The sequence below is a fragment of the Macrobrachium nipponense genome, chromosome 11 (assembly GCF_015104395.2).
Source record: "Macrobrachium nipponense isolate FS-2020 chromosome 11, ASM1510439v2, whole genome shotgun sequence".
Taxonomy (NCBI): Eukaryota; Metazoa; Arthropoda; class Malacostraca; order Decapoda; family Palaemonidae; genus Macrobrachium; species Macrobrachium nipponense.
Window position 1 is genome coordinate 53548472 of NC_061087.1, and position 27229 is coordinate 53575700.

General features: G+C 49.1%; 1 protein-coding gene across 1 annotated transcript in view; it reads left to right on the plus strand.

The window, feature by feature from the left end:
- The first annotated feature begins 2050 nt into the window (after nucleotides 1–2050).
- The window catches only part of LOC135205932 (lymphocyte cytosolic protein 2-like), a 408856-nt gene continuing 383677 nt past the window's right edge, over nucleotides 2051–27229 (plus strand). Inside the window, exon 1 of the mRNA XM_064237130.1 lies at nucleotides 2051–2103. The gene's annotated coding sequence lies outside the window, so the exon portion shown is untranslated. The remainder of the gene's footprint in view (nucleotides 2104–27229) is intronic.

Sequence of the window (27229 nt, forward strand, 5' to 3'; positions counted from 1 at the left end):
TCCTGATAGACTATGTGGTTGTTCAGGACTCTTGGACAATGTAGCGCCAGCCAGGCGCCAAATGCCAATACAGGCGAAAAATGCCAGAGGCGGACAGTTCCAAGGAACTCTGTCATGGTCGGATACTGAGAAGGAGCGGGCCTCCAACCTGGCGCAAATGCGCCAGAGGCGAACAAATCGGACAGATATAAGAGTGTCCGATGTGGACATCGCCAGACAGCCTAGAGACTCTAACAAGCTCGAAGCTCCAGCAAGTGTGGAGGAGCCAAGCCAGGCGCGAGGTAAGGCTCTGCCATGTAAGTGGATCAGCCCCCATTGGCACGATCCGAGAAGGCTCTGTCGTGTAAGCGGGCTAGCCCCCATTGACATGATCCAGAAGGGTTTGTCAGTCATAGGTCCCTACCTCGCTGAAACTCTTGAGGCATGCAGACTCATAGACAGTAATCATGAAGTCTTCTGCCAGGCTCCAGGCGCAAGGCGCCAGCCAGACGCAAGGCTCCAGCCAGGCGCGAGGCGCTAGCCAGGAGGGAGGAGCCAATCAGGCACCAGCCAGGCGCGAGGCGCCATCCAGGCGCGAGGCTCCAGCCAGGCTCTAGGCGCCATTCAGGCGCAAGGCTCCAGCCAGGCGCGAGGCGCTAGACAGGCACGAAGCGCTAGCCAGGATCCAGGCTTCACCCAGAAGAGATCTATATCAAAGAATGCCCTGGCCTTCTTTGAGACTGTGCTCTCCTAAGCACTTGACAAGTGCATTGATGATTCCTTCAAACAGCTGAGAATTAAAAGCGCATGAAGTGCAAGTTTTTCCAAATTCTTCATAAGGACATATTAGCTGTCACATACGGGAGATGCAACTCTGTGTTGACTTCCCATATCCGAAGGATGTCAAGATAACCTACGAGAGATCCTTCTCTCTTGGTTGATATGTGTCTGCGGATACATTGCTGGGATAGGGAGCCGATACTGATCCTTAACTAGTGAGTTAAATTTTATTTAACGTCATGTTTTTTCTTTGGGTTGTTTGAAAGGAGTTTGGGGATAACTCTTTTCAACTTAAGCACTAACCCTCGTGTTAGGATCAGGTGATCGGGATCGGTGTTGTGCTCCTTAATTATGCCACTAGGCATAGGCATATTGTCATGTAAGAGGCTCTGTCGAGTAAATGGATAAGACCCCATCGACAGACCCACAAGAACTCTTAGCCATAGGTCACATCCTCGCTGAGGCTCTTGAGGCGAAGCAGATTCCTAGGCATTAGCCATGGAATCTTTCGCCTGAACAAGGTTTTATTTATTTATTACCTACAACGTATGTTGTTTACCTGTCTATTCAGTAAATAGTTGTCTCTTACCCACCACCAAGGGTGTCAATCAGCTAAGTATATATCTGCCGGGGAAGTTGCATGTACAAAAATGATATTGTTAGAATACAATAAAGTTTTGTACATACTTACCCGGCAGATATATACGATGAATGGCTCACCCAGCCTCCCCTCAGGAGACAGGTGGAAGAGAAAATCTGGTTCTAGAACGGGAATGGTTCCTATTCCTGCCACCCAGCGGCAGGGGGGTAGATCACCTGACCTACCTGCAGCGTGTGCCGCGTAATTCGAATTTCTGTCGGACGTCAGAGACATAAGCTAAGTATATATCTGCCGGGTAAAAGTATGTACAAAACTTTATTGTATTCTAACAATATCATTTTTATTATTTCTGTAAACAAGAAATGATTTTTTTTATATAGTATGCATTTTTGAAAACCATTGTAAACATGGGAAGTCGTAAGTTAGTACCCATTTGCTCGGAAACTAGTTCCTCATATGAGGCGTCATTAAAAAACAGAAAAATGTTGTGACCTTTGAATTTGTGTTGTAATCTAACCAGAAATTTATTTTTTTATTAATACTGTACTAAACTAGAAAGGATTTTTATCATAGTATGGGTTTTTTAAAAACGTCGTGAACTTGGAACGTCATAAGTGTAAGCAGTGTAAAGTTGTAAAAAACGGCATAACCCCGCCTGGATTTTCCAATATTTCAGGAAAACCGCTGTAAACTCGGATTGTTGTAAGCCGAACCTGTTGTAAGCCAAGGACTGCCTGTAAATAGTACGTATTGTTTTTGTATATGTGAATTACCCAGTAATTATGTAGCCAAGAGTTTTCTACTCGATGGCAGCATAAGTTCAAATTTTGCAGGTAGTGCTTCAATGGCTCAGTGTAGGTCTACAGTGCTGTCTCCCTACGGCAATACTAGGAAAGACTTAGCTAATCATGCCATTCTGTTTTCTGCTGCTGCTCGACAAAACATCGAGTGCTTACAGCAGCTTGTCCTTATTTTCTGGTTATATCACTGGATTTGGATGTGTTACAGCCACCGGAATGCGTTCATACCCTTCGAGCAGGATGGGTCATGTCTTTTGCTTATTTGTTCCGACACGTAATACAAACCATCGGTCGTTTACATATGGAATATACTTACAGTGCAGCTGGACCATTCGTAAGCTTTCAAACAAGGTGGTTCGGTAGTTAACTACTTCCCCGATGGTCGGGAGTCCTGCCTGACTGGAGGTAAACATTCCACTTTGCTTTCGGCCGCCAACGGAGACAGACGTCTTGTTCGCCGCTCTGCCTGCCATTGTCGTTTGCTTTCGCCTTCGTTACGAAGTCTTTTGTGTGCATGGTAACCTTTGGTAGTACTTGGAGTGTGACTGTGAGTACTTATCATTACTTTTTGTCATTGTTTGTGGATTTCTTGTGCTGTGATGGAAACCCACGAGAAGGAGAGACCCCCCGCCCCACAGCCAACCGGAGATTGTGCCCTGGTGTAGAGGGCCGTAGGTGTGGGTCCTTTAGGTCCATCGAATTGGTGGACCCTCATGATTTATGTACCCGGTACCGAAGGCGAGAATATTCGCTCTCGGACCAACACATGTGATGCTTGTGCTTTGTGGTTGGAGGAGCAGTGGGGGCGCTACGAGGGGAGGAGGAAGGCGCGTAAACCGGCCAAGGTGTCGTCGGAAGACTTTCCAGCGACACCTTTGGTTACGGACACTCCTTTCCTCCCTCTAGTCAGCTCCCTCGTATGGCTCCTTCCCCTTCGGGGGACGTGTCGCGTTCCGCCTCTTCACATGACTTGTCGAGTGCAGAGGAGGGGAGACGGCACCCCGATCCTCAGTTGTATTCAGGGTCTTCCGTCTGCTCGGGGTGGGCTGTGGGGAACTCCCCCCCCCCCCCCCCCCCCCCCCCTTGAGCAAGCTTAAACCCCTTCCCCCCACTAACCTGACCTTTGCCTCAGGTGTGACTGCCGCCGCGGGTGGAGATCTCGAGCAGGTCTGGCACGCGCTGGTCCTTTCAGGCACTCCAAGCATCCAGGGGCCACTGTACCACCTGGCTGCACCAGTGACTCATTGCCCGGAGACGTCAACAACAACGACGATGTCCACGCCGGGTTATGCTGCTCCTCTGGACTTGGTCTACACGCAGCATGTAATGACAGTGACCCCATCAGCCACTGTCCAGGCAACGCTGTCGCTTGTGCTGCGAGAGGAGCCAGCCCCACTGCCTGGCTTTGCAGTCCTCGCCCCAGCCCTGGACTTCCAGTGCCCAAAGAGCTCACCGCTCGACCGGCCCAGTTCCTGTTGTCGCCGCTCCTGCTCCAGATCCTGCCGTCTCTGTTCCTGCCCGTGGTGTTTCTGCTCCCACCGCAGGTCCTTCCGGACAGGTGCAGCTGGGCCGTGTTGCTTCGTAACTGCCCCAGCTCTGTCCTGGATGGAGGACCTGACGGTGGTCTGAGGAAGCTGACGAAGAAGAAGTCCAGGAAGAAGAGGGAGGTGTCGTCGTCGTCGTCTTCATTGTCGTCTTCTTCATCGTCGTCTGCAGCCGCCTCTCCCCCTTCAACTTCCAAGGCCCCACAGCCGAGGAAGAAGAAGGTGGCCTCCTCCCCCACTAAGAAGTCTTGCTCAGAGACTTCTAAGGGTCTGCCCCGCTCCGGTGGGGCAGTTGGGGCTTCCGCTGGCAAGGAAGAAAACGGGGGCCGGAGAGGTATCGGCTACCGCCGGTACCTCTCCTCCTGGTGCCAGAGGCTCTACCTCTACACCGGGAACTGTCTTGGCTGCTCACTCGCGAGAGGTATCAAGTGTATGGTCACCTGCAGGTGACCGTGCAGCCAGGGTCCAAACTGCTGAGCCTGCTCACTGGCAGGACCCAGGCACGGAGCGGAAGACTGGTGGCAGTCGCCCAGGTGACTCCCACCAGACCAGTGATTGCTCTCGCAGAAACCCGCCCGGTACCCAGGGTTGACGCGACGGTCCCACCGGACCGTTCGTGGGCTGAGGCTAGGAAGAGGTCCCCCTGGTCACCAGGCCCAGTCTCGGCTGGGCCAGGCACCGTGACGCTGCGAGGATGGTGCACGCTCCCACCGTGCCAGTGGACTCTACTGGTCTCCCGACCGTCGCTCCCACCTGGACCGGACGGATTGCTTGACAGGGAGCAACTCTCCTGACGCTCGGGACCGTCGCTACCATCCTCGGTCTAGTGGCTCTCCCCAGGGAGACCGCGGGACTAGGCCTGCAGCTTGATTGCCACCATGGGTTGGCGATTGCCTGCAGCCCTCCCAGCCCACCGGCTCAGCTGGTAGGCAGGGAGGGAGAGTCAGGTCTTCCTCTCCTGTCCCTTCAACCTCCTCGGACTACACCGGGAGGAGCGAGGTGATTAGGAGTGACCTTGAGGAGTGCGCTTCTCATGGTCCTGCCACGAGGGCCTACAAGCCTGGCACGGTCTTGGGACCAAGCAGATTGTACGCCCAAGTGGTTGGAGGAGACTACGAGGGGTCTGTCGTGGTTCCTTCTACGGAAGGAGGAGAATCTCGAGAGGTGTTCTTAGATGGACTTGACGGTCCATCTCCTCAGGATGCGATCACCCCCTAGATCCAGAGGTTGTTTGCAGAGGTCATTGCGCTGATTCGTCAGTGCAACGACCTCAGGGAAGGATCGGTGCTCCCTTCCTCCGAGCCTCCATTGAGGCTGGAGTCGTTATTGGGGCCTAAGAAGGAACCCAGGATGACAGTGGGTCTGCCCCTGTCCTCCTTGGCCGACGGTGTGCTGGGCCAGGTGAACTCTCTCGTCTCCGGACAGGAGGGAACGCTTAGGTCTGGCAGGTCGACCAAGCTACACCCCTTCCTCTACCACGACAGCGGCGTTTCTTCATGCTATCAGAAGACCTGCTGCCGCCCAAGCAGGTTAACCCGGAGATAGCCAGGCTAACTCCGGGTGTACCTCTCAACCACCTGCTGGCCGAGAATCTATGGTTCTCACAGCAAGAGGCACAGGCCTTCGAAGCGACTGCCATGGCAGCATTCCAAGCAGTCTTCTGGCTGGACCTGTGGTCCCTCACAGTGTCCAAAGTTGCGGCTTCCTCGGGACACATCACTCCCGAAGGGGATCCGGCGTTCCGGAGACTGTGTCAGTCTGGAGGTAGGGCAATTTCCTACCTCGCCCACCAGACGGCCAACCTGTGGGCCAACCTGGTTCTGAGACGTTGGGACGCAGTCCTCACTCGAATGACCAGGGCGGCAGGGCGTGAGGCAGCGCTGGGACTTATGAACGGACCATTGCTGGGTTCCTCCTCTCTCTTCCCTAGAGAGATGGTGGACGCTGCGGTGGAACAACGGCGCACTGAAGACAGTGACCACTTAGTACACCAGGCAGTCTCGGAGGTGTCTGGGCAACCTCGAGCCACTGCTGCCAAGCCTCGGAGCTCGGCTAGCTCTTCCTCTGTGGCCAAGATGACTTCCTCGTCGAGGCCGAGAGGAAAGACCCAGCCTTTGGCTTCTTCGGTAAGGAACGACCGTCAGCCCTCCTCCCAGACCTCCTTTTCCTGAGGAGGATCCGGGAAGGAGTCGAAGAAGGGGAAACGCTAGGGACAGCGTTCCCCCTCACCTGCTGCCAGAAGTGGGGGGGGGTTGCCTGGCGAGCCATTGGGCAACTTGGCAGTGCTACAGAGCCGAGACCATGTTCAGTGGATGTCCTTCGGGAGGGATATCTACTACTCTTTGAGTCGCGGCCACCCCTCACTTCACACCCAGTCCATCATCAGACGTACGTTCCTGGCTCTGCCGGGGATGTAGCACTTCAGCAAGGAGTGGAAGCCATGCTGAGCAAGCGAGCTGTGGAGGTCGTACGAGATCAGTCACCGGGCTCCTACAGCTGACTTTTCCTGGTGGAGAAGCCATCGGGGAGCTGGCGCCCGGTGAGAGATCTCTCTCCTTTGAACCGATTCGTTTGCCAGACTCAGTTCACGATGGAAACGGCACGATCCGTGCTCGATTCCATCAGGGAGAACGACTTCATGCTTTCGGTGGGCTTGAAGGATGCTTATTTCCAAATACCCATCCACCAGTCCTCCAGGAAGTATCTCCGCTTCATCCTCGACGGGATGGTGTGCCAGTTCAGGGCACTTTGCTTCTGTCTCTCAACTGCCCCACAGGTGTTCACGCGAGTGTTCACGCGAGTGTTCACGCTGGTGTCAGCTTGGGCCCACTTGGTCGGGATACGTCTACTGAGGTATCTCAACGATTGGCTGGTCCTGGCGAGCTCCTGCTCGCAGTTGCTACAGGACAGGGATTGACTCCTTGAATTCTGCCACGATCTGGGGATCTTGGTGAATTTCGAGAAGTCAGACCTCGAGCCCAAGCAGAGGATGAAGTACTTGGGCATGCTGATCGACTCGGTAGCAGGGCGAGTTTTCCCCCCAGACTTGCAGATCAGCAGGCTCAGGGAGGCAGCCGGACGGTTCCTGTCTTGACAGGAGCAGTCAGCTCAGCAGTGGCAGGTCGTGATCAGTCACCTGTCGTCGCTAGAGAAGTTAGTCCCTCACGGGCGTCTTCACCTGCGGTCTCTTCAGTGGAGGCTAAAGGAGTGTTGGTCACAGTTAAGAGACCCGCCATACTTCCCCGCCATACCTCCTCGTTAGAGGAGTGCCTCTCCGCACTCCCCCTCCGGAGATGCTGCTGTTCTCAGACGCATCGACCGAGGGCTGGGGCACACACCTGCAGGAGTTGCTGGCTGCAGGTGTGTGGGGCCATCACGACAAGCACCTTCATGTCAACGTCCTTGAGCTCAAGACGGCGTTCCTCGCACTCCAAGAGTTCCTGGAACGTGTGATGGGACACTCAGTGGTGTTGATGAGCGACAACACCACGGTAGTGGCATACGTCAACAAACAGGGGGTCCTAGTGTCTATCCCTTTGCACCAGTTGCCGATGCAGGTGCACGAGTGGGCTGCCAGATACATTCCAGGAAAGAGGAACGTAGTGGCAGACAAGCTCAGCCGCCGGAATCAGGTGATTGGGACCAAATGGTCTCTTCATCCAGACGTGGCGGAAAGGCTCTTCGACCTGTGGGGGCGTACAGTCTGTTCGCCACCTGGCACAACAGAAAACTCAAGGTTTTCTTCTCAGTTGTGCTGGACCCATGGGCAGCTGTAGAGGGCGCATTTCAACACCCGTGGGACAACCTCATGGTTTACGCCTTTCCCCCATTCTGTCTGATTTACAAGGTGAAAATCAGGGTGCTGGTCACCGCGAATCTTCAGATGATTCTGGTGGCACCCAAATGGCCTCAGGCTGGTTTGGTATTTTGACCTGCTGGCTCTTCTCGCCGAGGCACTGCGAGATTCCTCCTTGGCACAGCCTCCTGTGCTAACCACACGTAAAACGGTACCACCGAGCAGTTTGGTCCCTGTGTCTTCACGGCTGGCTGTTATCCACCATCTCTTGCGAGCGAGAGGCTTTTCTCGCCGAGCAGCAACAGAGATGGCAGCAGACAGTCCTCTGCAGCAGTGTACCAGGGGAAGTGGTCCGTCTTCTGTGGTTGGTGTCGTGGTCTCTCTCCACTCAGAGCCACTCTTCAGCAGGTAGCGGATTTCCTCGTTTTCTTTTGCCGAGAGAAGCTCCTCTCTGTCTCCACAGTTAAAGGCTACAGAGCCGCTCTGGCCCTAGTTCTTAAACTGCGAGGAGTAGACATTTCCACCTCCATGGAAATCTCACTCCTGATGAAGAGCTTCCCTGGGTGGGATGTGACTCTCGTCCTTAGGAGCTTGACTCGCAGGCCCTTCGAGCCTCTCCGGGAATCGTCAGACAGCGATCTGACCCTCAAGACCGTCTTTCTGCCGGCCCTGGCATCGGCGAAGAGAGTAGGGGAACTTCATGGTCTTTCCTTCGATGTCAAGGACTCGAGGGGATGGGGATCGGTAACGCTCGATTTCGTCCCGGATTTCGTAGCGAAGACTCAGACCTTTGGTCTCTGACGATCAGTTCGAGTCCTTCACAATTCTCTCCCTGAAGGACTTCATCGACAACGATGCGGATGAGATGCTGCTTTGTCCTGTGAGGGCGCTATCTGAAGAGAACTCGCCACCTCAGGCCTGAGTGTTGACGCCTCTTCGTTAGCAATGGGGTTACCAAGAAAGAAGTGTCCAAGAACACTACGTATCTCTTTCTGGCTTCGTGAGGTGATCAGGAAGGCTGTTTCAGACAGGAGTGACGACACCGGTATCCTTCATCCGAGAGCCCACGAAGTCAGAGGTATTGGTCCAACTCTCGCATTCCGCAAGAACTGGTCCGTGGCATGGGTGCTGAAGGCGGGGGTTTGGGCCAACCAGACCACCTTTACGTCCTTCTACCTTCGGGATATTGCCCACAGGTCCTTGGACACCTTTTCTTTGGGACCCATGGTGGCTACTCAACAAGTTGTGTAGCTTACCCAGTTCCCTCGCCGGACAAGATAGCATCTCATCCTTGTGAGACTTAATGAATAGAAGAGTGAATGAGAGTGTGACTGGCTTCTCTTCCTCCTCTTTTCTTCCCTCTACCTGCGGGCAGAGGGTGGCGGTCGTCACTACGCTGGACAGGATGCGGATGCAGGAGGTAAGCTACGCGACTGAGCTCCATTCTTCCCTTTCATTAGGGATAGAAGCGTTTATCCGCCACTCCCCTAACAAGGGGCGAGTGGACGCCAACAAGAGACAAACTCAATACGTACTACTTTACATTTGTGGCTCTTGCGTAGGAACTAGTTATTGCTTGCTATTCATAAGAGGCATGCTTGCCTCCCTCTTATGAATTTGGTCCAGAGGTCTGACCACTGATCCTGCGGTGCACACCCAGATCAGTTGGACAGAGGCTAGGATCCCTCCCTCCTGCTCTTACAACCAGGGAGGGAACCAAGATTCCACCCACCAATAAGTGAGTTTTCCATATGTAAAGGACCGATGGTTTTTATTACACGTCGGAACAAATCACAATTTGTAGTAAATTGTATTTTTCCTAACTATGCATATCTGAGGTCCTTTACACATAGTCGCACCTCATGCCACCCCTCACTCTGTTCCTGTGCCTAAAGCAAAGTGGATTGTTTACCTCCAGTCGAGCGGGACTCCCGACCATCGGACTAGCAGTTAACTACCGAACCACCTTATTTGAAAGCTTACGTCCGGTCCAGCTGCACTGTAAGTATATTCCATATGTAAAGGACCTCAGGTTTGTATAGTTAGGAAAAATACAATTTCATACAATCAACTTACCTGTCAGATATATACATAGCTAAGACTCCGTTGTCCCCGACAGAAATTCAAATTTCGCGGCACACGCTGCAGGTAGGTCAGCTGATCTACCGTCCTGCCCTGGGTGGCAGGATTAGGAACCATTCCTGTTTTCTATCATATTTTCTCTGTCGCTTGGAATGTAAACAACGTTTGCAGTTCCTCCTGACTTGATTTTTGGATGTCATCGCCATCGATCTTCTGGGCTATCTTTTGTAGGGAAGTACTGGATCTTTGGTTCGGCATTCGCATATTAATTTGTTTTAATAACTTTGGCTTCGAAAATTTCGAAGAATTGTTTACGTGTAACTACCGAACTTTTCGGTAGACACTCACATAGTTTGCAAGAAGGGAAATTTTAATATTTATTCATAATAACGTGTAGTAAATGTTAGAATTGATTGAGCTAACTTCCTTCTTGAGGAAGTCAGGAATAGAATTAGTTACGCTTCCTTTAGAAGTTTTTATAGCTCTCGTACTAACGAGCAGTTAGAGCATTAACAATACTAGTAGTGTTGTATCCTCATCTTCTTACTTCACAGAAACTTCAAATTCATATTGCAATTTGAAGACAAAGGAATGTAGCTCAAAATACGAGCTATTGAAAGGTAAGAAGTGATTTTAGTGTTCCCAGTGCAGTGGAGGGTGCGTTCTGATCAGCTCTGTTTCGCTCCCAGGCCTAGACCTCTTCCAAGCTCACATACCCAGAGGAGAAGGAAAGTCGAAAGCCTTACGGAGGTTATGGAGAATCCCCACCGATCAGGCGTCCCCTCGGCAGGATCTGTAGAACGTCCCAGACTGCCAAGTTCGCCATTGGAAAGGCGTCCTAAAATAGTAGAGGGTGCGTCCGATCGGCTCTGTCTCGCTCTCAGGCCTAGACCTCTTCCAAGCTCACAAGCCCAGAGGAGAAGGAAAGTCGAAAGCCTTACGGAGGTTATGGAGAATCCCCACCGATCGGGCGTTTCCTTGGCAGGATCTGTAGAACGTCCCAGACTGCCAGGGATAGCCATTGGAAAGGCATCCTTAAAATAGTGCGTCTCTTCTTCCGTTTCTTCATCTTACATCCGAAAAGACGAAGAATGTACATGTTTGGAGTTCGGACGATCGGCGCGTTCTCTGAAAACTAAGAGAACACTGTGAGAGAGAGGCTATCAGGGCGCACGGGACCTTCCACGCAAGCGGAACGTTCCAGGAGCGAGTCTCCTTTCTAGCGTGCGGAACATTCCAGGCGCGCGGAACTATCCAGACGCCAGGCGCTAGGCGCAAGGATCCAGGCGCCAGAATATTCCAAAATCTGCATTTGAGAGAGAGGTCAGTCGCGAGGCTCCTCTTTGAGTTTTTTAACTTGAGCAACTTTCCCCTGGCAAATGTGCAAGATGTCGCACAGGCGGCCGTTGCTTTTGTCAGAAGGATTCTGATACTAAGAGAAGCCCCTTTTCATTATTCAGAAGATTCCTGTGTTAGGCAGTTCCTCTCAATGCGGACTCTCTCCTTCATCCATGCTCTTCCCTCGTTTTGAGGAGGCAAGAGCTTTGGGAGTTTTTTTAATAAGAATCTCATCGACGTTTGGGTATGATGGCGGATAGGAAATATCTACTTCCTTCCGTAAACCCTAGTGATGAACAGGAATTCTGTCTCTTCCGCGATTTATGAGGAAATCACGAAGATTTAAAGAGTTCCTGGATTAACTTCCTTCCTTAAGGATATATATATACTCTTTCTATCATTCTATTAACGAAAAGAACGAAGATAGTAGAAGGTAGTAGAGTATCTGCTGTATGAGAATACGATACGGTCAAATCTTAAACACATACCGTAGTTACTTCTTTGCTGTGCAACTCAATTACCAGTATCCTTCTACGACTTTCCTAGGAAGGACTACGCTTAAAGGGATTGTTAAGACAACACCTACTTAGCTTCTAGATTTATCGAAGTCTTGTTTCGCTTAAATATGCTTTAATAAGAACTTCCTGAAGTTCGAAAAGGCTAATTGGAGGGGTTACTGTGGTAGTGTTTAACACTCGCCCCAGTTCTATACCGACACCTTTTATTTAGGTGAGCGAGTCAGAGACTTCTGACATGTCCAATTTAGCAGTTCTCTGGTATCATAGCAATATTTTACTAGAAATAGTGCTAAAGAGGACACATTTCACGGAGCGACACGGCTGAGCCCAGAAATAATTTTATAAGATTCCTTTATTAAATGGAGTAGCTGGCAACTCTGGAAGAGTAAGGCCAGACGGCTAACGGAGACTGCTTTCGCTGAGAGCCTGAGACCAACGCAGTACCATGTAGGTGTCAGTCATGAGCGGTCGGGTTCATCTCTCTCTCCTGCGGGATGGAATAACTATCCGTATCTCTCCCCTACAATCGCGGTCTTAGCCTCGGATTGAGGGGATAGTTAAGCTAACATAAATAAAATATTGTATGCCTTTTGCTAAGAAGCTTTCAATAAGAGAGATAATACAACCTTTCAATGCTGTTTACCGTAGGTAACATTATTAAAGGATTCTATCACAGCAGAACATTATATTATGTAATGCTCTCAGGCTTATGAAAGCATGGCTTATTAGAGTACCTGCTCAGAAGAAGATGGATGAGTCGGATGGGAAACATTCTCTTTGTGGCAGAACTTGTTTCCCTGAATGGACTATACTACGTATATAAAGTTTTTTCCTGCTAAGAACGGAATTAACATGTGAAAGGATGTCGGGTACCATAAAGGCACAGGTGTTGTGGCACATAACCTAAAAAGAATTAGAAGGAAGCGCCAGCCCAGAAGCGCCAGCCTGGCGCAAGTTGCACCAGCCTGGCACAAAGCGCTAGAAGCGCCAGCCTGGTGCAGTGAGCCAAGAGCACCATCCAAGATTTTCTCGTTTTAGTGAGTTATTAACCTAAGAGTCCAGTAGCCTCTCGGACACCAGGCTCGGTAACGGCAAGATTCGTTCCTGATTTCGTTACCCATTTAATCACTTAGGCCAATTCCACGACTCTCTCATTTCGCAAAGAGCATCGAGAATCTCTTTTTTGGCTCCTGTTCGCGTTAACAAAGAGAACCTTCTCGATCGACGATAATAACTGTTAACATGTCTAACATTTATTGGAAAGAGTTGTGAGAACCTGCGGAAAGTCTTCTTCATAGATCTCTTAGCAAGGTAGAAGACGAACAGGCTTCCTATAGACTGCTTCCTTTTCCTCGAACCAAGAGAGGTAGCAATATACGCCATCTTTATTTTTTTAGAAAGGGGAATAAACTTTAGTCTTTTTTCCCCTAAATATAAATTCTTTGCAGAATTTCAGATAAATGGGCGTCAAAGAAAGAGAGGATAATACTTTATGCCTCATTTTGGCCTTAGAGAGGTTGGATTCACAGAGGTCACTTTCTTCTCACAACATGTTTTGGAAGTTTTTTCCAAGAGAGTCTGGATATTCTATCAGCATCTATTATAAATGGACCTTAACAACCTCTCCACTCTGAGTCTGTCTGCGTGCAGACTGACCAGAAGTGGACATGAATGAGAGGATTTTTTAAGGTAAATGACAATAGTCATGGCCAAAACATAGAATTGCTGCAGATCGTGCTAGAGGGAATGAGGAAGCTGTCCTCTTCCGATACCTCTGTGAACCACATAGCGGTTTTTTCTTCCCTTTCAGAGGGAAGAATCACCTTTGTATATGTCTGCTATCAAAGAATGCAGTAAAAGGCTATACTCTGTCTCTACAAAGGGAATTGGAGATAACAGAGGATTAAGATCTTCGGGAACTTATATGATACCTCAATATGACAAGAGTAGGATATCATGTACTTCTAATGGGATCTTTTTTGTGGCCACAGATTCCATGTTCCGACAAGATGGAACTGCTCCTCATCAAACTTCTTTGAGAAATTTTTATGAGGGAATTCTTTGTTTCTCTTGGTCCTAAACGACCAAGAAGACAAGTAAAATTTTTTTTTGAGCATTGGAATCTCGCATCAGATTCTATGGAGACTAGGCAATGGGTTCTTGCCAGCATAGTATGTCTGGCAAAAGAACTAAAACCCCCTATTCCTGATTCAATGTTTTCAGATAGAGGTTTCGTTGTCCAGGCAGGATACTTACGTTTTCATCTACAGTAGAATGGTTCAAACGTTTGCCTACAGAGTCTTTGGAATGCGATGACGGCTCGAAATGCTTCCCAGAAGGTGTTCAGAGGGATACAATAAAGAGCTAGAAATCAGGAGTCCTCCCAATTTCAGCTCGGAGTCTCCTTCGACTTCCAAGCTTCTTCCCTTCCTTCGGACAAGGATAGGGAAGATTCTGCAACGAGAAACCCCTTCAACAGGTAAGAAGAGATCTCGTGAGCAAGGGAAGTACTCAAGAAGGATCTTCCTCGGAGGAAGACTCTTATCTCTCGTACTGTTAGATATCCTATCGTATACTGGATGTAGCTGACTACAATCACCTCCCCTTGCCGGAGAGGCCAAAGCTCAAAGTGGAAGAATTTCTTCCACCCTTCTCCAGTCTTGTGATTTACTATTGTGGATGTTCAGGACTTTCGGACAATGTAGCGCCAACCAGGAGCCTTATGCCAAAACTGGCGTAAAAAACGCCAGAGGCAGACAGCCCCAAGAACACTGTCATTGTCTGATGAGGAGAAAGATCGGGCCTACAACCTGACACAGATGCGCTATATGCGAACATATCGGACAGATAAGAGTGTCCGATGTGGACATTGCCAGACATCCTTGAGACTCTACCAAGCTCGAAGCTCCGGCAAGTGGGGAGGAGCCAACCAGGCGCAAGGCGCCAGGCAGGCGCGAGGCACCAGGCAGGAGCGAGGCGCCAGGCAGGCGCGAGGTACCAGCCAGCCGCGAAGCTCCAGGCAGGCGCAAGGCGCCAGCCAGGCGCAAGGTGCCAGCCAGGCAGGCACAAAGCGCCAACCTGTTGCGAGACGCCAGCCAGGCGCGAGGCGCGAGGCGCCAGCCAGGCGCGAGGAGCCAGCCAGGCGCGAGGCGCCAGCCAGGCGCCAGCCAGGCGCAAGCCAGGCTCTAGGCGCGAATCTCCAGCTAAGGCACGAGGCGTCAACCAGATGCGAGGCGCCAGTCAAGCGAAAGGTACCAGACAAGCACTAGGCTCCAACCAAGAGCGAAGCACCAGCCAGGCGCGAGGTTCCTGCCAGGGTTCAGGCTTCAGACAGGAGAGATCCATTTCAAGAAAGCCCTGGTCTTCTTTGAAACATGGAGATCTCCTAAGAACTTCATAAGTGACTTGATTCCTTCAAACAGCTGAGAATTGAAAGCGCAGGAAGTGCGCGCTTCTGCAAATTCTTGTTCTTTACATAACAATATGTCATATAAGACATATTAGCTGTGTTGTATGGTAGAGGCAACTCTGTGTTGACTTCTCATTACACAAAGGATGTCAAATTAACCTACGAGAGATCCTTCTCTTTTGGTTTATACGTTTCTGCGGATACGTTACTGGGATAAGGAGCCGACACTGATCCTTAACTTTGAGTTAAAGTTATTTAACTTAGTGAAATTATTGGGGTTTTTGAAAGGAGTGTGTGGATAACTCTTTTCAATTTGAGCGCGAACCCTCGTGTTAGGATCAGGTGATCGGGATCGGTGTTGCGCTCCTTCATAAGGTGTATTGTCATAGAAGTGGTTCAGTACCCATTGACAAAGTCCTTTCAGGCTCTGCCGAGTAAGCGGATCATACCCCATCGGCAGACCCACAAGAACTCTTGGCCACAGATCACATATCTCGCTAAAGTTTCTTGAGGTGATGCAGACTCTTTGGCAACAGCCATATGAAGTCTACCACCTATCAGATAGGAACCAAGGTTTATTTATACCTACAACATATGTTGTTTACCTGTCTATTCCATGTTAGCTGTCTCTTACCCTCCACCAAAGGGTGTCAATCAGCTATGTATATATCTGACAGGTAAGTTGATTGTATGAAAATGATATTGTTATGATACAATAAAGTTTCATACATACTTACCTGGCAGATATATACATAGCTAAGACTCCGTCGTCCCCGACAGAAATTCAAATTTCGCGGCTCACGCTGCAGGTAGGTCAGGTGATCTAACGTCCTGCCCTGGGTGGCAGGATTAGGAACCATTCCTGTTTTCTATCATATTTTCTCTCTTCCACCTGTCTCCTGCGGGGAGGCTGGGTGGGCCATTAATCGTATATATCTGCCAGGTAAGTATGTATGAAACTTTATTGTATCATAACAATATCATTTTATTACAAATTGTGATTTTGTTCACATTAACATCTTGCCGTGATGATTACTTGGTCTCTGGGAATTATAATGGCCTTATAGATAGTTCAAGTAGATCATATACTTTTACATATATCTTTTTACTTACCGGGCTTAATGTAAGTCGTCAGTTAAGTATTACCTTCAGTAACTAATTTTGATGTTACGTCATTGCTTTGGGCCAAACTTTTGTTTATAGAATTTATTTACTGGCCGTGAGCTATTAGCAAGACACTGCACCGGTAGCAGTTACCTTAGAACAATCCTTTTACCTTGAGGTGTGAGATGTGTATTTCTGGTGATTGAAGTGCACTCTCGACTTGGTTCGGATGTCACGTAAAACCGTTGGTAGTCGAAGGGAGTTGCCCTAGGTCGAACTTGTAGCTTTTCCCAGGTATCGGCAGACAGACATTGAAAAGGCCTTGATGGATGTGAAGGGAGGAAGGATTTTTTTCCCTTTGTTCGAACCTGACGTGAGTGTATAGGTTTTGACCCAACACTGTTGGAAAGGCGTATCAGTGACAGTTTACAGTTGTAGTCCTATTCCAGTGGTTTGTCACCTAATAGATTGCGTCGATGAAGTGATTCTTCGGTCAGGGAAGCCTTGTACCCTTGCAGTCTTGCTTGTCTGACTCCTCACAGTCTATGCTCCTTCAGCTCACGACTGCAGACCCAACTCTCAGTTGTATTTTGACTCGAGACTCGGCTGATTCGACTCAGTTGATGTTGACTCACAACTCAGGTGATCCAACTCTGTCGATATTCAACTGTAGACTCAGCTGATTTGTCTGAGGGAGTCCGATGGGAGTTTTTATTTCCCCCTCGGTTGAACTGGTCATCAGCAGCCATTGAATTAAAGAAAGGTTACCTATTTTACTTAATAAGTACAGTGGACCCTCCGGATTTGCGGATTTCTCTCGGGAATATTTCCCCGCATTATTTGCGGATAATTCGCACATTCGCGGTATTTTTCTATGAGAAATATCCACAAATTCCTGGTTTTTTTTATCAATTTCATCATAAAATGCACTTTTTGTGATAAAACTACTATTAGAAAAACCAAGTATAAAAATTTTAGTGGGTTTTTCTTGAGTTTTAACTAACAAAATAGGCTGTTTCTGGGATTGGCCTGTGTCACGCAGTGAAATGTTCCTTATAACACTCATTTCAAGGTATAAATAATTGCTAAATATACCAGAGAAAAAAGCCATATGGAATGCCAGAGTTGCTACCTCTGGATTGATCACCTTCATAGGTGTCGGTATAAAAACAGGGCGAGTGGATGCCACTACCACAGACCTCCAGCCAATTAGTTCTCTCCTCTCTCAAAATCCCTCACCAGAGAGGAGCCGTTACAACGGCCACCCTCCGCTCGCCACTACTTCTTCTGCCAAGATTCTTCATTCCTTCATAGTGCTCGTTGACACGTAGACATGTTTTTGTTGGGAAATTGAATTTTTGTGATTTTTGGATTTATCATGTCTTCTGAACTTCAAGAAGCATCTTCATCTAAGTTGAGTATTATTTTTCTGGCTTTGAACGCGTTTGGGCAACGGTGCATTTTATGTGGTGTTGTTTATTGTAATGTTACCTGGGAGCCGAGCGTATCGTCTCTCGGGTCGGCCATTTAAATGCATTGTTGTTCGCATACTTAGTCTCCTCAACTTTTTTATTACGATAAATCATTATCCCTTTTGCTCATTACAGTATACGTTACTGTTATCGTGGAATTTGTTCATGAAACTTACCTGTCAGATATATATATAGCTGTATTTTCCAAAGTCCGACAGAATTTTAAAAACTTACGACACACGTAGTGGGAGTCAGGTGGTTAGTACCCATTCCCGCCGCTGGGAGGCGGGTATCAGGAACCATTCCCATTTTCTATTGTCGCCGGTGTTGTAAACATTGTTGCACCTCCGTCTGGATTTTGGAAACTTATTGGCTACTTGAGTATCCCTTTTGGTTTTTTTTGGTTATCTGACTTGGATCGGTGGCTAGGCACACGTTATTAGTGGATCGAATTGATTTTGGCATAGATTTCTCTTTGGATAAGATGTCTGGGTCTAGTTCAGCTAGCGCTAGATTTTGCTCTAAGTCTGACTGTAGAGGTAGGCTACTGAAAGCTTCAGTAGACCCACATACTGTATGTAAAGGTTGCAGGGAGCATGAATGTGTGTATGAAAGCCGCTGCAAGGAGTGTGAAAGTTTAACAGATTCTGAGTGGAAGGCATATGAAACCTATCTTAAGAAACTTGAACGGGATAGGTTAAGGAGGTCTTCCTCCAGGAGTGTTTCAGGTAGGCAAGAAATTAATGATTCTCCTGTTAACCCTCCTTCTGTAGTTAATGCTCCTAACCCTGTAGTGTTGCCTTCGGGCCCTGAAGCAGTGTCTGTAGAAGGTAATACTTTGTCTTTGATTCTAGAGTTGATTCGTAACTTACAATCGAAAGTGCTGGCTCTTGAGAGCAAAAGTGAAGTGCAAAAGTGCAGTGATAGTGCCCCTTGTGTAGTGGAGGGTGCTTGACTCCCAGGATACGGGGAGAGAGCATGTTGAAAGCCGAAGGAGGGTTACGAGGAACCCCCACCGATCTGGCGTGCCTTCGGCAGTATCTGATGAAACTACCCAGACTGCCAAGGAGCGTGCGCGTGCACGTCTCCTCAAGGAGTGCTTTTCGTCTTCGGAGGCTTCATCCCCGCGTAAGGGGTGGAGCTCTCATTCTGCATCACGTCCGCTGAAAAGGACTGTTTGTGTTCGGGACGCTTCACGTCCAAGTTCTCCGGAACTTCGCTCTTCACCTGGTAGTGCGTTCGCAGCTTTTCCGCCGCAGAAGAAGCGTAGGGATTCTTCGGAAGTGGATTCGCTGGAAGGTGACTCGTTCAAGCGCCACAGTCGCTCCAGAGTGCGTGAAGTGGCGGTTCCTGGGAGGAGGAAGGAGGCGTCCCCTCGCCACTCTCCTGCTCACAGGATCAGCCCCTCCCCAGAAAAGGAGGCTTCACCTACCAAGAAGACTCTTCAGTTGCTGCAGCAGCAACTTCAGGATGTTCTTGCATCTAGAGAGACTCTTCCGCGTCGTAGGAAGGATGACAGACTTCCTGTGAAGAAGTCGAGACGTTCTCCCTCTCCTTCTCCTCGCTCGTCTCTCTCTCCGTTTGAGTCTCCCTCTAGAGTTCGTTCTGCTCCCCAGCGGCTCTCTAGAGGAGGTGAGAAATTCGTTTCTCACCCTCGGGAAGCGGTATTTCCCGCTCTTACGAAACCTGACGTTCGGAAGTGTGTTTCTGTGGACGCCAAGCGCGCGCCAGTGGACGCCAAACGCGTGCTAGTGGACGCTCAGTGCGCACCAGTGGACGCCAGGCGTGCACTAGTGGATGTCGAGCGCGTGCCAGTCGGCGCCAGACGTGTGGCATCGGACGCCAAGCGCGCACCTGCGGACGCCAAGCGCGCACCTGTGGATGCCAGTTCCACACCACCGCAAGCTCAGGTGGAAGCGGGAACCCTACCGGTTCGCCGTGCTTTCTTTATTGAGGATTCTTCAGCGCAAGAGGCTTTTTCTTCGACTGCACACCGTTCTGCTCGAGATTCTTCTGTACTTCCTCCGACTTCTCCAGTATCTGAAGAGGAATTTAGCGACGCTTTCGTCGAAGCAGACGAGGAGCAGCAGTTGGCTCCTGTCTCGACTGACTACAAGGTTTTGACACGTCTTCTCCAATCGGAGTTTGGAGACACCTTTCAGCCTGAAGCTCCTCGCACTCCTCCCTCAATTTTCTTCATCCAAAGCGTCTAAGGTCTCGGGCTTTGTGAAGATGAAGAAGTCGCTTTCCACGAAGCAAGCTTTTCGCAAGGTCCACGATTGGATGGAGAGGAGGAAAGCTTCAGGCAAGACTTCTTTTGCTCTGCCGCCTTCAAGACTGCGGGAAAGCGGGTATGTGGTACGAGGCAGGAGAAAACGTCTTGGTTAAGCTTCCAGCCTCTGCTCAGGGTGATTTTGGGAGCATTGTGGATGCCTCCAGAAGGGCCCTCCTGTCCTCGTCGAAAGTCTCTTGGACTCATAGCGAGTTGGATTTTCATCTGAAAAGCCTCTTCAGGACTCTAGAGGTCTTTAACTTTCTCGACTGGTGTCTAGGAGTTTTGGATGCCAGGTCCAGGAGTTCTGATTCCATTAGTCTGGGGGAGCTGTCCAGTGTATTGTCTTGCATGGACAAGGCCATCAGGGATGGATCTGAGGAGTTGACTGCTCATTTCAGCATGGGACTTCTAAAGAAAAGAGCACTCTTCTGTAACTTTACAGCTAAATCTGTCTCTCCAGCGCAAAAGGCGGATTTGCGCTTCGCTCCGTTTTCAGACCATCTCTTCCCCCAGTCTATGGTAAAGGACATAGCCACGAGTCTGCAAGAGAAAGCAACTCAAGATCTTCTGGCTCAGTCATCGAGGAGACCAGCAGGTACTTCGTCTTCTGGGGTCTCTTCTGCCAAGAAATCGAAGCCCTTTCGAGTTGGATCTTCCTCGAAACCAGCCCCTCGAGGAAGAGGCACTTCCAGAGGCAAAACTCCCGCTCCTTCAAAGAGTAGGAAGTGATATGGAAGTCCTTCAGCCGCCGGTAGGAGCCAGACTTCTACTTTTCGCGAGAGCCTGGGAAGAGAGAGGTGCCGACTCTTGGTCGCTGGACATCGTGAGGAAGGGGTACAGAATACCATTCCTGAAGTCGCCCCCGTTGTCTTCGACACCAAAGGATTTGTCTCCTTCGTATCGAGGAGAAAAGCAGAAAGTGCTTTACGATCTGCTAGATCAAATGATCGAGAAGCAAGCTGTGGAACAGGTCTTCGACCTGGATTCTCCAGGTTTTTACAACCGTCTGTTCCTAGTGCTGAAGCAGTCAGGGGGATGGCGACCCGTCCTAGATGTCAGCAGCCTAAACCTCTTCGTCACCAAGCAGAGGTTCAAGATGGAGACACCTCAATCTGTGCTAGCAGCTTTAAGACCGGGGGATTGGATGGTCTCACTAGATCTCCAGGACGCGTATTTTCACGTCCCCATCCATCCCCAATCAAGGAAATACCTGCGGTTTGTCCTGAAGGGGAAGGTATTCCAGTTCAGGGCACTCTGCTTCGGTCTAAGCACAGCGCTGATGGTTTTCACCATCCTTATGAAGAACGTTGCGAGGTGGCTCCATCTTGCGAAGATAAGGATCTCTCTCTACCTCGACGACTGGCTTATTCGAGCCTCATCGCAAGACCGGTGTCTGGAGGACCTACACACGACCTCGTCGTTAGCGAAGTCCCTGGGACTTCTGGTAAACCTCGAAAAGTCGCATCTGACCCCTTCTCAATCCTTAGTCTATCTGGGGATTCAGATGGACTCAGTGGCTTTTCGTGCTTTTCCGTCCCAGGGGCGACAACTTCAATGCCTAGACAAAGTGTCAGCCTTTCTGGAGAAGGAAACATGCTCGGTGAGGGAATGGATGAGTCTGCTGGGGACCATTTCCTCACTGGAGAAGTTTGTTTCTCTGGGAAGGTTGCACCTCAGACCACTTCAATTCTTCCTGTCCAACAACTGGAAACGCGATCAAGATCTGGAAGCGACCTTGTTGTTGACAGAAGAGGTGAAAGAACACCTAAGATGGTGGTCAGATCCGCGGAAGCTTGCGGAAGGGCTTTCGCTCAAGCTTCGGAACCCCGACCTAGTGTTGTTTTCTGACGCGTCTTCCACGGGATGGGGAGCAACACTAGGGGGGAGAGAAGTGTCAGGCACCTGGAGAGGGGAACAGGTGTCCTGGCACATAAATCTCAAAGAACTGTCAGCGATTCACCTTGCGCTAAGGTTCTTTCAAGAAGAAGTCTCCAACAAAGTGGTTCAGATCAACTCGGACAACACCACAGCCCTAGCATACCTCAGGAAACAGGGGGGAACCCACTCTCGTTCTCTGTTCGCCATTGCGAAGGAAATCCTGTTATGGGCGAAGTCGCAAGCATTCACGATCCTAACAAGATTCGTGTCAGGAGTGGAGAACGTTCGAGCGGACCTTCTCAGTCGGCAAGGACAGCTTCTGCCGACGGAATGGACCCTACATCAGGAGGTATGCCAGTCGTTGTGGAAGCTGTGGGGACGTCCTCATGTGGACGTTTTCGCAACTTCCCGGACAAGGAGACTTCCGCTTTATTGCTCACCAGTTCTGGACCCGGGAGCAGTGGCAGTAGACGCCCTACTTTGGAATTGGTCGGGCCTGGACCTTTACGCCTTTCCCCCATTCAAGATCCTCGGGGAGGTAATGAGGAAATTCGCGGCATCAGAGGGAGCGAGGATGACCCTCATCGCCCCCTTCTGGCCAGCGACCGACTGGTTCACAGAGGTAATGTCCTTCCTAATAGACTTTCCGAGGACTCTGCCCCTAAGGAAAGATCTACTCAGACAGCCCCACTTCGAGAGGTACCACAAAAACCTCCACGCTCTGAGTCTGACTGCGTTCAGACTATCAAGAAGTTGGCCAGAGCGAGGGGTTTTTCAAGACCTGTGGCTAAGGCGATCGCCACTGCAAGGAGGCCCTCCTCAATCGCAGTGTACCAATCGAAGTGGGCTGTCTTCAGAAGTTGGTGCAGGAAGAAGGGCATTTCCTCCACCACTACCTCTGTGAGCCAGATAGCAGATTTCCTTCTTTACCTAAGAAAAGAAGTGAAATTAGCTGTTCCCACGATAAAAGGCTACAGGAGCGTGCTTTCTGTAGTCTTCAGACACAGAGGACTCGACTTGGCAAATGACAGAGACCTTCATGATCTCATTAGATCCTTCGAGACTACGAAGGTTCTCCAACCTAAAGTACCATCGTGGAACTTGGACTTGGTACTTAAGTTCGAACCGCTCCACTCAGCTTCGCTTAGGAATCTGACGAAGAAGACCATTTTCCTAACCGCTCTGGTGACGGGGAAGAGGGTTAGCGAAATCCAGGTCATAAGCAAGCAAGTTGGGTTCACGGATCATAGTGTGGTTTGTTCCTTAAGTCCTACGTTCTTAGCAAAGAACGAGAACCCTTCCAACCCTTGGCCGAGGACGTTTGAGATCAAGGGGTTGTCGGAGATAGTGGGACATGAACCTGAGAGAGTCCTGTGCCCTGTCAGGGCTCTCAAATTCTATTTGCAGAAAACTAAAGCCTGCAGAGGCTCTTCTGAGAACTTGTGGTGCTCGGTGAAGAAACCGGATCTTCCTATGTCAAAGAATGCACTGGCGTTCTTCCTAAGAAGTACGATTAAAGAAGCTCATGAAAAGTGCAGTGATAGTGATATGAAGCTTCTAAAAGTGAAAGCCCACGAGGTGAGGGCTATCGCTACCTCGGTAGCCTTTCACAAAAATATGGCACTCAAAGACATTTTGAGTGCCACATATTGGCGAAGCAATTCGGTGTTCGCTTCACATTACCTGCGGGAGGTGAAAGCAACATACGAAAATTGCTACTCGCTAGGACCATACGTTGCTGCAGACACTGTTTTGGGGGCAGGAGGTAGCACTCATCCCATCCTTTAATGGTTAGGCGAGTTTTTAACTTGTGTTTTATGGTTGTGGGGTCGACCGCCTGGGGCGGATCTCCCTTCCATTAGTTTAGTCTAAGTGGGATACCTTTGGTAGGCTAGGCCAGGTGGTTGTGTTTTTTACTTCGTTGCCCTCATTGTATGGTCTATGGTCTAGTCACGTCGTGGTCTCGCCCCTGTTGACAGATCATCTGGAGTGCACCAGCTATATAGGTCTCTACCTCGCTGGCAACTCTAGTAGCACAAGCAGACTTACGTGGCAGTAACCACGAAGCCAGCTATGCTAACAGGTAAGGAACCAAGATATCAATTATCTGCATATATATGTTTCCTAAAATCTTCTGTTCTGTCTACTCAAACCACCAAAGGTGGGATTCAGCTATATATATATCTGACAGGTAAGTTTCATGAACAAAATGATATTGTAATGATACAATAAAGTTTGTTCATACTTACCTGGCAGATATATATATTTTAAGTACCCACCCACCTCCCCTCAGGAGACAGTGGAAATAAAAATTATGAATAGAAAATGGGAATGGTTCCTGATACCCGCCTCCCAGCGGCGGGAATGGGTACTAACCACCTAACTCCCACTACTTGTGTCGTAAGTTTTTAAAATTCTGTCGGACTTCGGAAAATACAGCTATATATATATCTGCCAGGTAAGTATGAACAAACTTTATTGTATCATTACAATTTCATTTATACCATTTCGCTCCTGATGGGTTCCGATAGGTTGTTTTAATAAATTTTATCAATTTTAATTATAGCCTATTAGAGGGTTTCCTTCTCTCTCTTTTTCAAAGGCCTTTAGGAGTGATTTGGTTCCCTCACGAGAGTGGAATAATATTTCATTCTACTACATGTGCGAGTATTGTGTTGAAGTGACCTAGGCTAGCCTAGTGTTACGCATATTACTTGAGAAGTAAAGAACTGTCATTATTTTGCAGTGCTCATGCATTTTATGTAGATGATTTTATTGTTATTTAATTTATGTTATAATATTATTTGCTATTATATTGATGAAGTTGGGAGTCCTACACGAATAATTATCTATCCTTGGCCGCATTATTACCGTTCCTAGCCTACATGACCAGATCTAGGTTAGATTTTGGAAGTTAGGCTAGGCGGTTAAGATTTTTTTCTCTACCTTAGTTGGCTTTAGTTCTGGCGATCCTGACCAGACTAATAATTTAGTTTTGGAAGGTGATCCTTTACTAGAGAATTCTCTCTTGTCACAGAATATAGGTGCTAGACCCATCTTTCCTGACCAGGTCAATATATTCGATTTTGGAGGGTTAGTTTAGGTTCTGAGTTTCCTCTTTTGCCACGTTCCAGTAGGCGCCGTCCTAAGCCACCCGACCAGATCGGTATATCTGATTTTGGAGGGTTAGGCTAGGCTAGTAGATGGATTGGTTTTTATTCGCCGGTACTTCCAATAATTCCTGTTTCAATATTTTGGTTTATTATAGCCTTGGCTAGTACCTCCTTTAGGGTGTCAGTTGGCCAGCCGTCTTCTGCCCCCTTTAGTTGTAGGTTTTTCCACGGCTTCTCGGAAAGTGATAACCACCTGACCGGTCGCTGTTGCCAGGCGATTACTAGTTACCCTTCCCCTCCGTGCTCTTCCTTCCAGCCCGGACCTGTTCCGTTGGTGTTTCGTTAGCTCGCTGTCCTAGTAACCCTTACGAGGAATGGCAGCTGGAGCGTTGAGCACCATCCCAGGGGGATTAGTCGGAGGAGGTTAAGGAGTTGTAGATTACGTAATCTCTGTTAGTACCCCCTTTTTTGTAATTTTACTAGTTACCCTTCCCCCTTCGTGCTCTTCTTTCCGGTCCGGATTGTTTCCGGTGGTGTTTCGTTAGCTCGCTGTTCTAGTAACCCTTCCGGGGAACGGCAGCTGGAGCGTCGCAGAAGTTATTAGTACTGCTGTGTCCGCCGCTCTGTTTTCCATTATTCTCTATTTTATCACTACTGCCCCCATTCCGGTGGGGGTGGAACTAGGTTTAGAATACTTTTCCAATTAACTTGGAATAGCTACTCTTTTCCAGAGCGTTCAGATTCAGACCAGGTTACCTGGTTCTCTGTTCTGCTCGTATTAGGCCAGTTCCGTCGGTCTTAGCGATCACGATAACGAGATTATGGATTCCGGAGCAAGCGGAGATTTTCACAGCTTGATATTTAGTAAGAATTCTTACTGAGGAGTTGATTTTTTCCCTGTAACTAGTTGTCATAAAACTAGTCCTCCTTTAGTGTGTCAGTTGGCCTTCCGTCTTCTGCCCCCTTTAGTTGTAGGTTTTTCCACGGCTTCTCGGAAGGTGATAATCACCTGACCGGTCGCTGTTGCCAGGCGATTACTAATAGTTACCCTTCCCCTCCGTGCTCTTCCTTCCGGCCCGGACCTGTTCTGGTGGTGTTTCATTAGCTCGCTGTCCTAGTAACCCTTACGAGGAACGGCAACTGGAGCGTTGAGCACCATCCCGGGGGGATTAGTCGGAGGAGGTTAAGGAGTTGTAGATTACGTTATCTCGGTTAGTACCCCTTTTTTGTAATTTTACTAGTTACCCTTCCCCCTCCGTGCTCTTCTTTCCGGTCCGGATTGTTTCCGGTGGTGTTTCGTTAGCTCGCTGTTCTAGTAACCCTTCCGGGGAACGGCAGCTGGAGCATCGCGGAAGTTATTAGTACTGCTGTGTCCGCCGCTCTGTTTTCCATTATTCTCTATTTTATCACTACTCCCCCATTCCGGTGGGGGTGGAACTAGGTTTAGAATACTTTTCCAATTAACTTGGAATAGCTACTCTTTTCCGGTGCTTTCAGATTCAGACCAGGTTACCTGGCTCCCTGTTCTGCTCGTATTAGGCCAGTTCCGTCGGTCTTAGCGATCACGATAGCGAGATTATGGATTCCGGAGCAAGTGGAGACTTTCACAGCTTGATATTTAGTAAGAATTCTTACTGAGGAGTTGATTTTTTCCCTGTAACTAGTTGTCATAAAACTAGTTTAAGTGTACTCATGTATCAATTCTAACTTACAGATGTTACACTGTCTGGAGTTGGGCTGTTCAGCCGTTCTCCAACAACCTTGTGGGCATGTAGTCTGCCGATTTCATGCCAGCTGTTCGGTGCAGATGGACAACATCCTAATCTGGCATCCGGATGGCTGCGAAGTATGTTACGCCTTAGTGCAAAACGTAACTAATGAGTCGGTAGGTACCATCCGCACCTTAGTAATGTTTATTTTTTAATCATAGTTCCATATAGGATGGGCAATTTCTGGAGGATCTGATTTCGTCCTTTCTTACAGACCCCTCTGGCGCTCAAGGCCTCCTCACTAGCAAACCTTAAGATCTGGGTTGGCGGCTATGGTAGGAACGTGACCGCTGGATGCCCCTATATGCTGTTGGAGGAGATGTGTTCTCTCCATTATCCCAATGCAAGGACTTCGGCAGCAGTAGCTAGAGAACTTGCGGCTCCTATCATAGAGAGGATCCGTCTGGATACCCAGATCCCCCTGGAAGAGGGTTTATGTGAGGAAGTGACCGGAGAGGTAGCAGACATCAGCCTGCATCGAGAACCTATGGCCATCGACTCTCAGGAAGAAGTTAGGGAGGTAAGTGAGGCAGGAGGTCTTAGCTCTAAAATTGATGTATTTAGTCCATCTTCTTCTTCATCTTCCTTCCAGGGCTTCTCAAAGTCCAGGATCCTTGGGGATAGGTCTGGTTCGGTAATCCCCAAGGTGAAAACTCTAACAAAGAAGTCCCTGCAGAAGGCTGCCAGACCAGCTAAGCCTTCTCCAGCGGACTCTGCCAGGTCATCATTGGCTACCAAGCCTTTGACTGCCTCGGCGAAAGCTACTCCCCC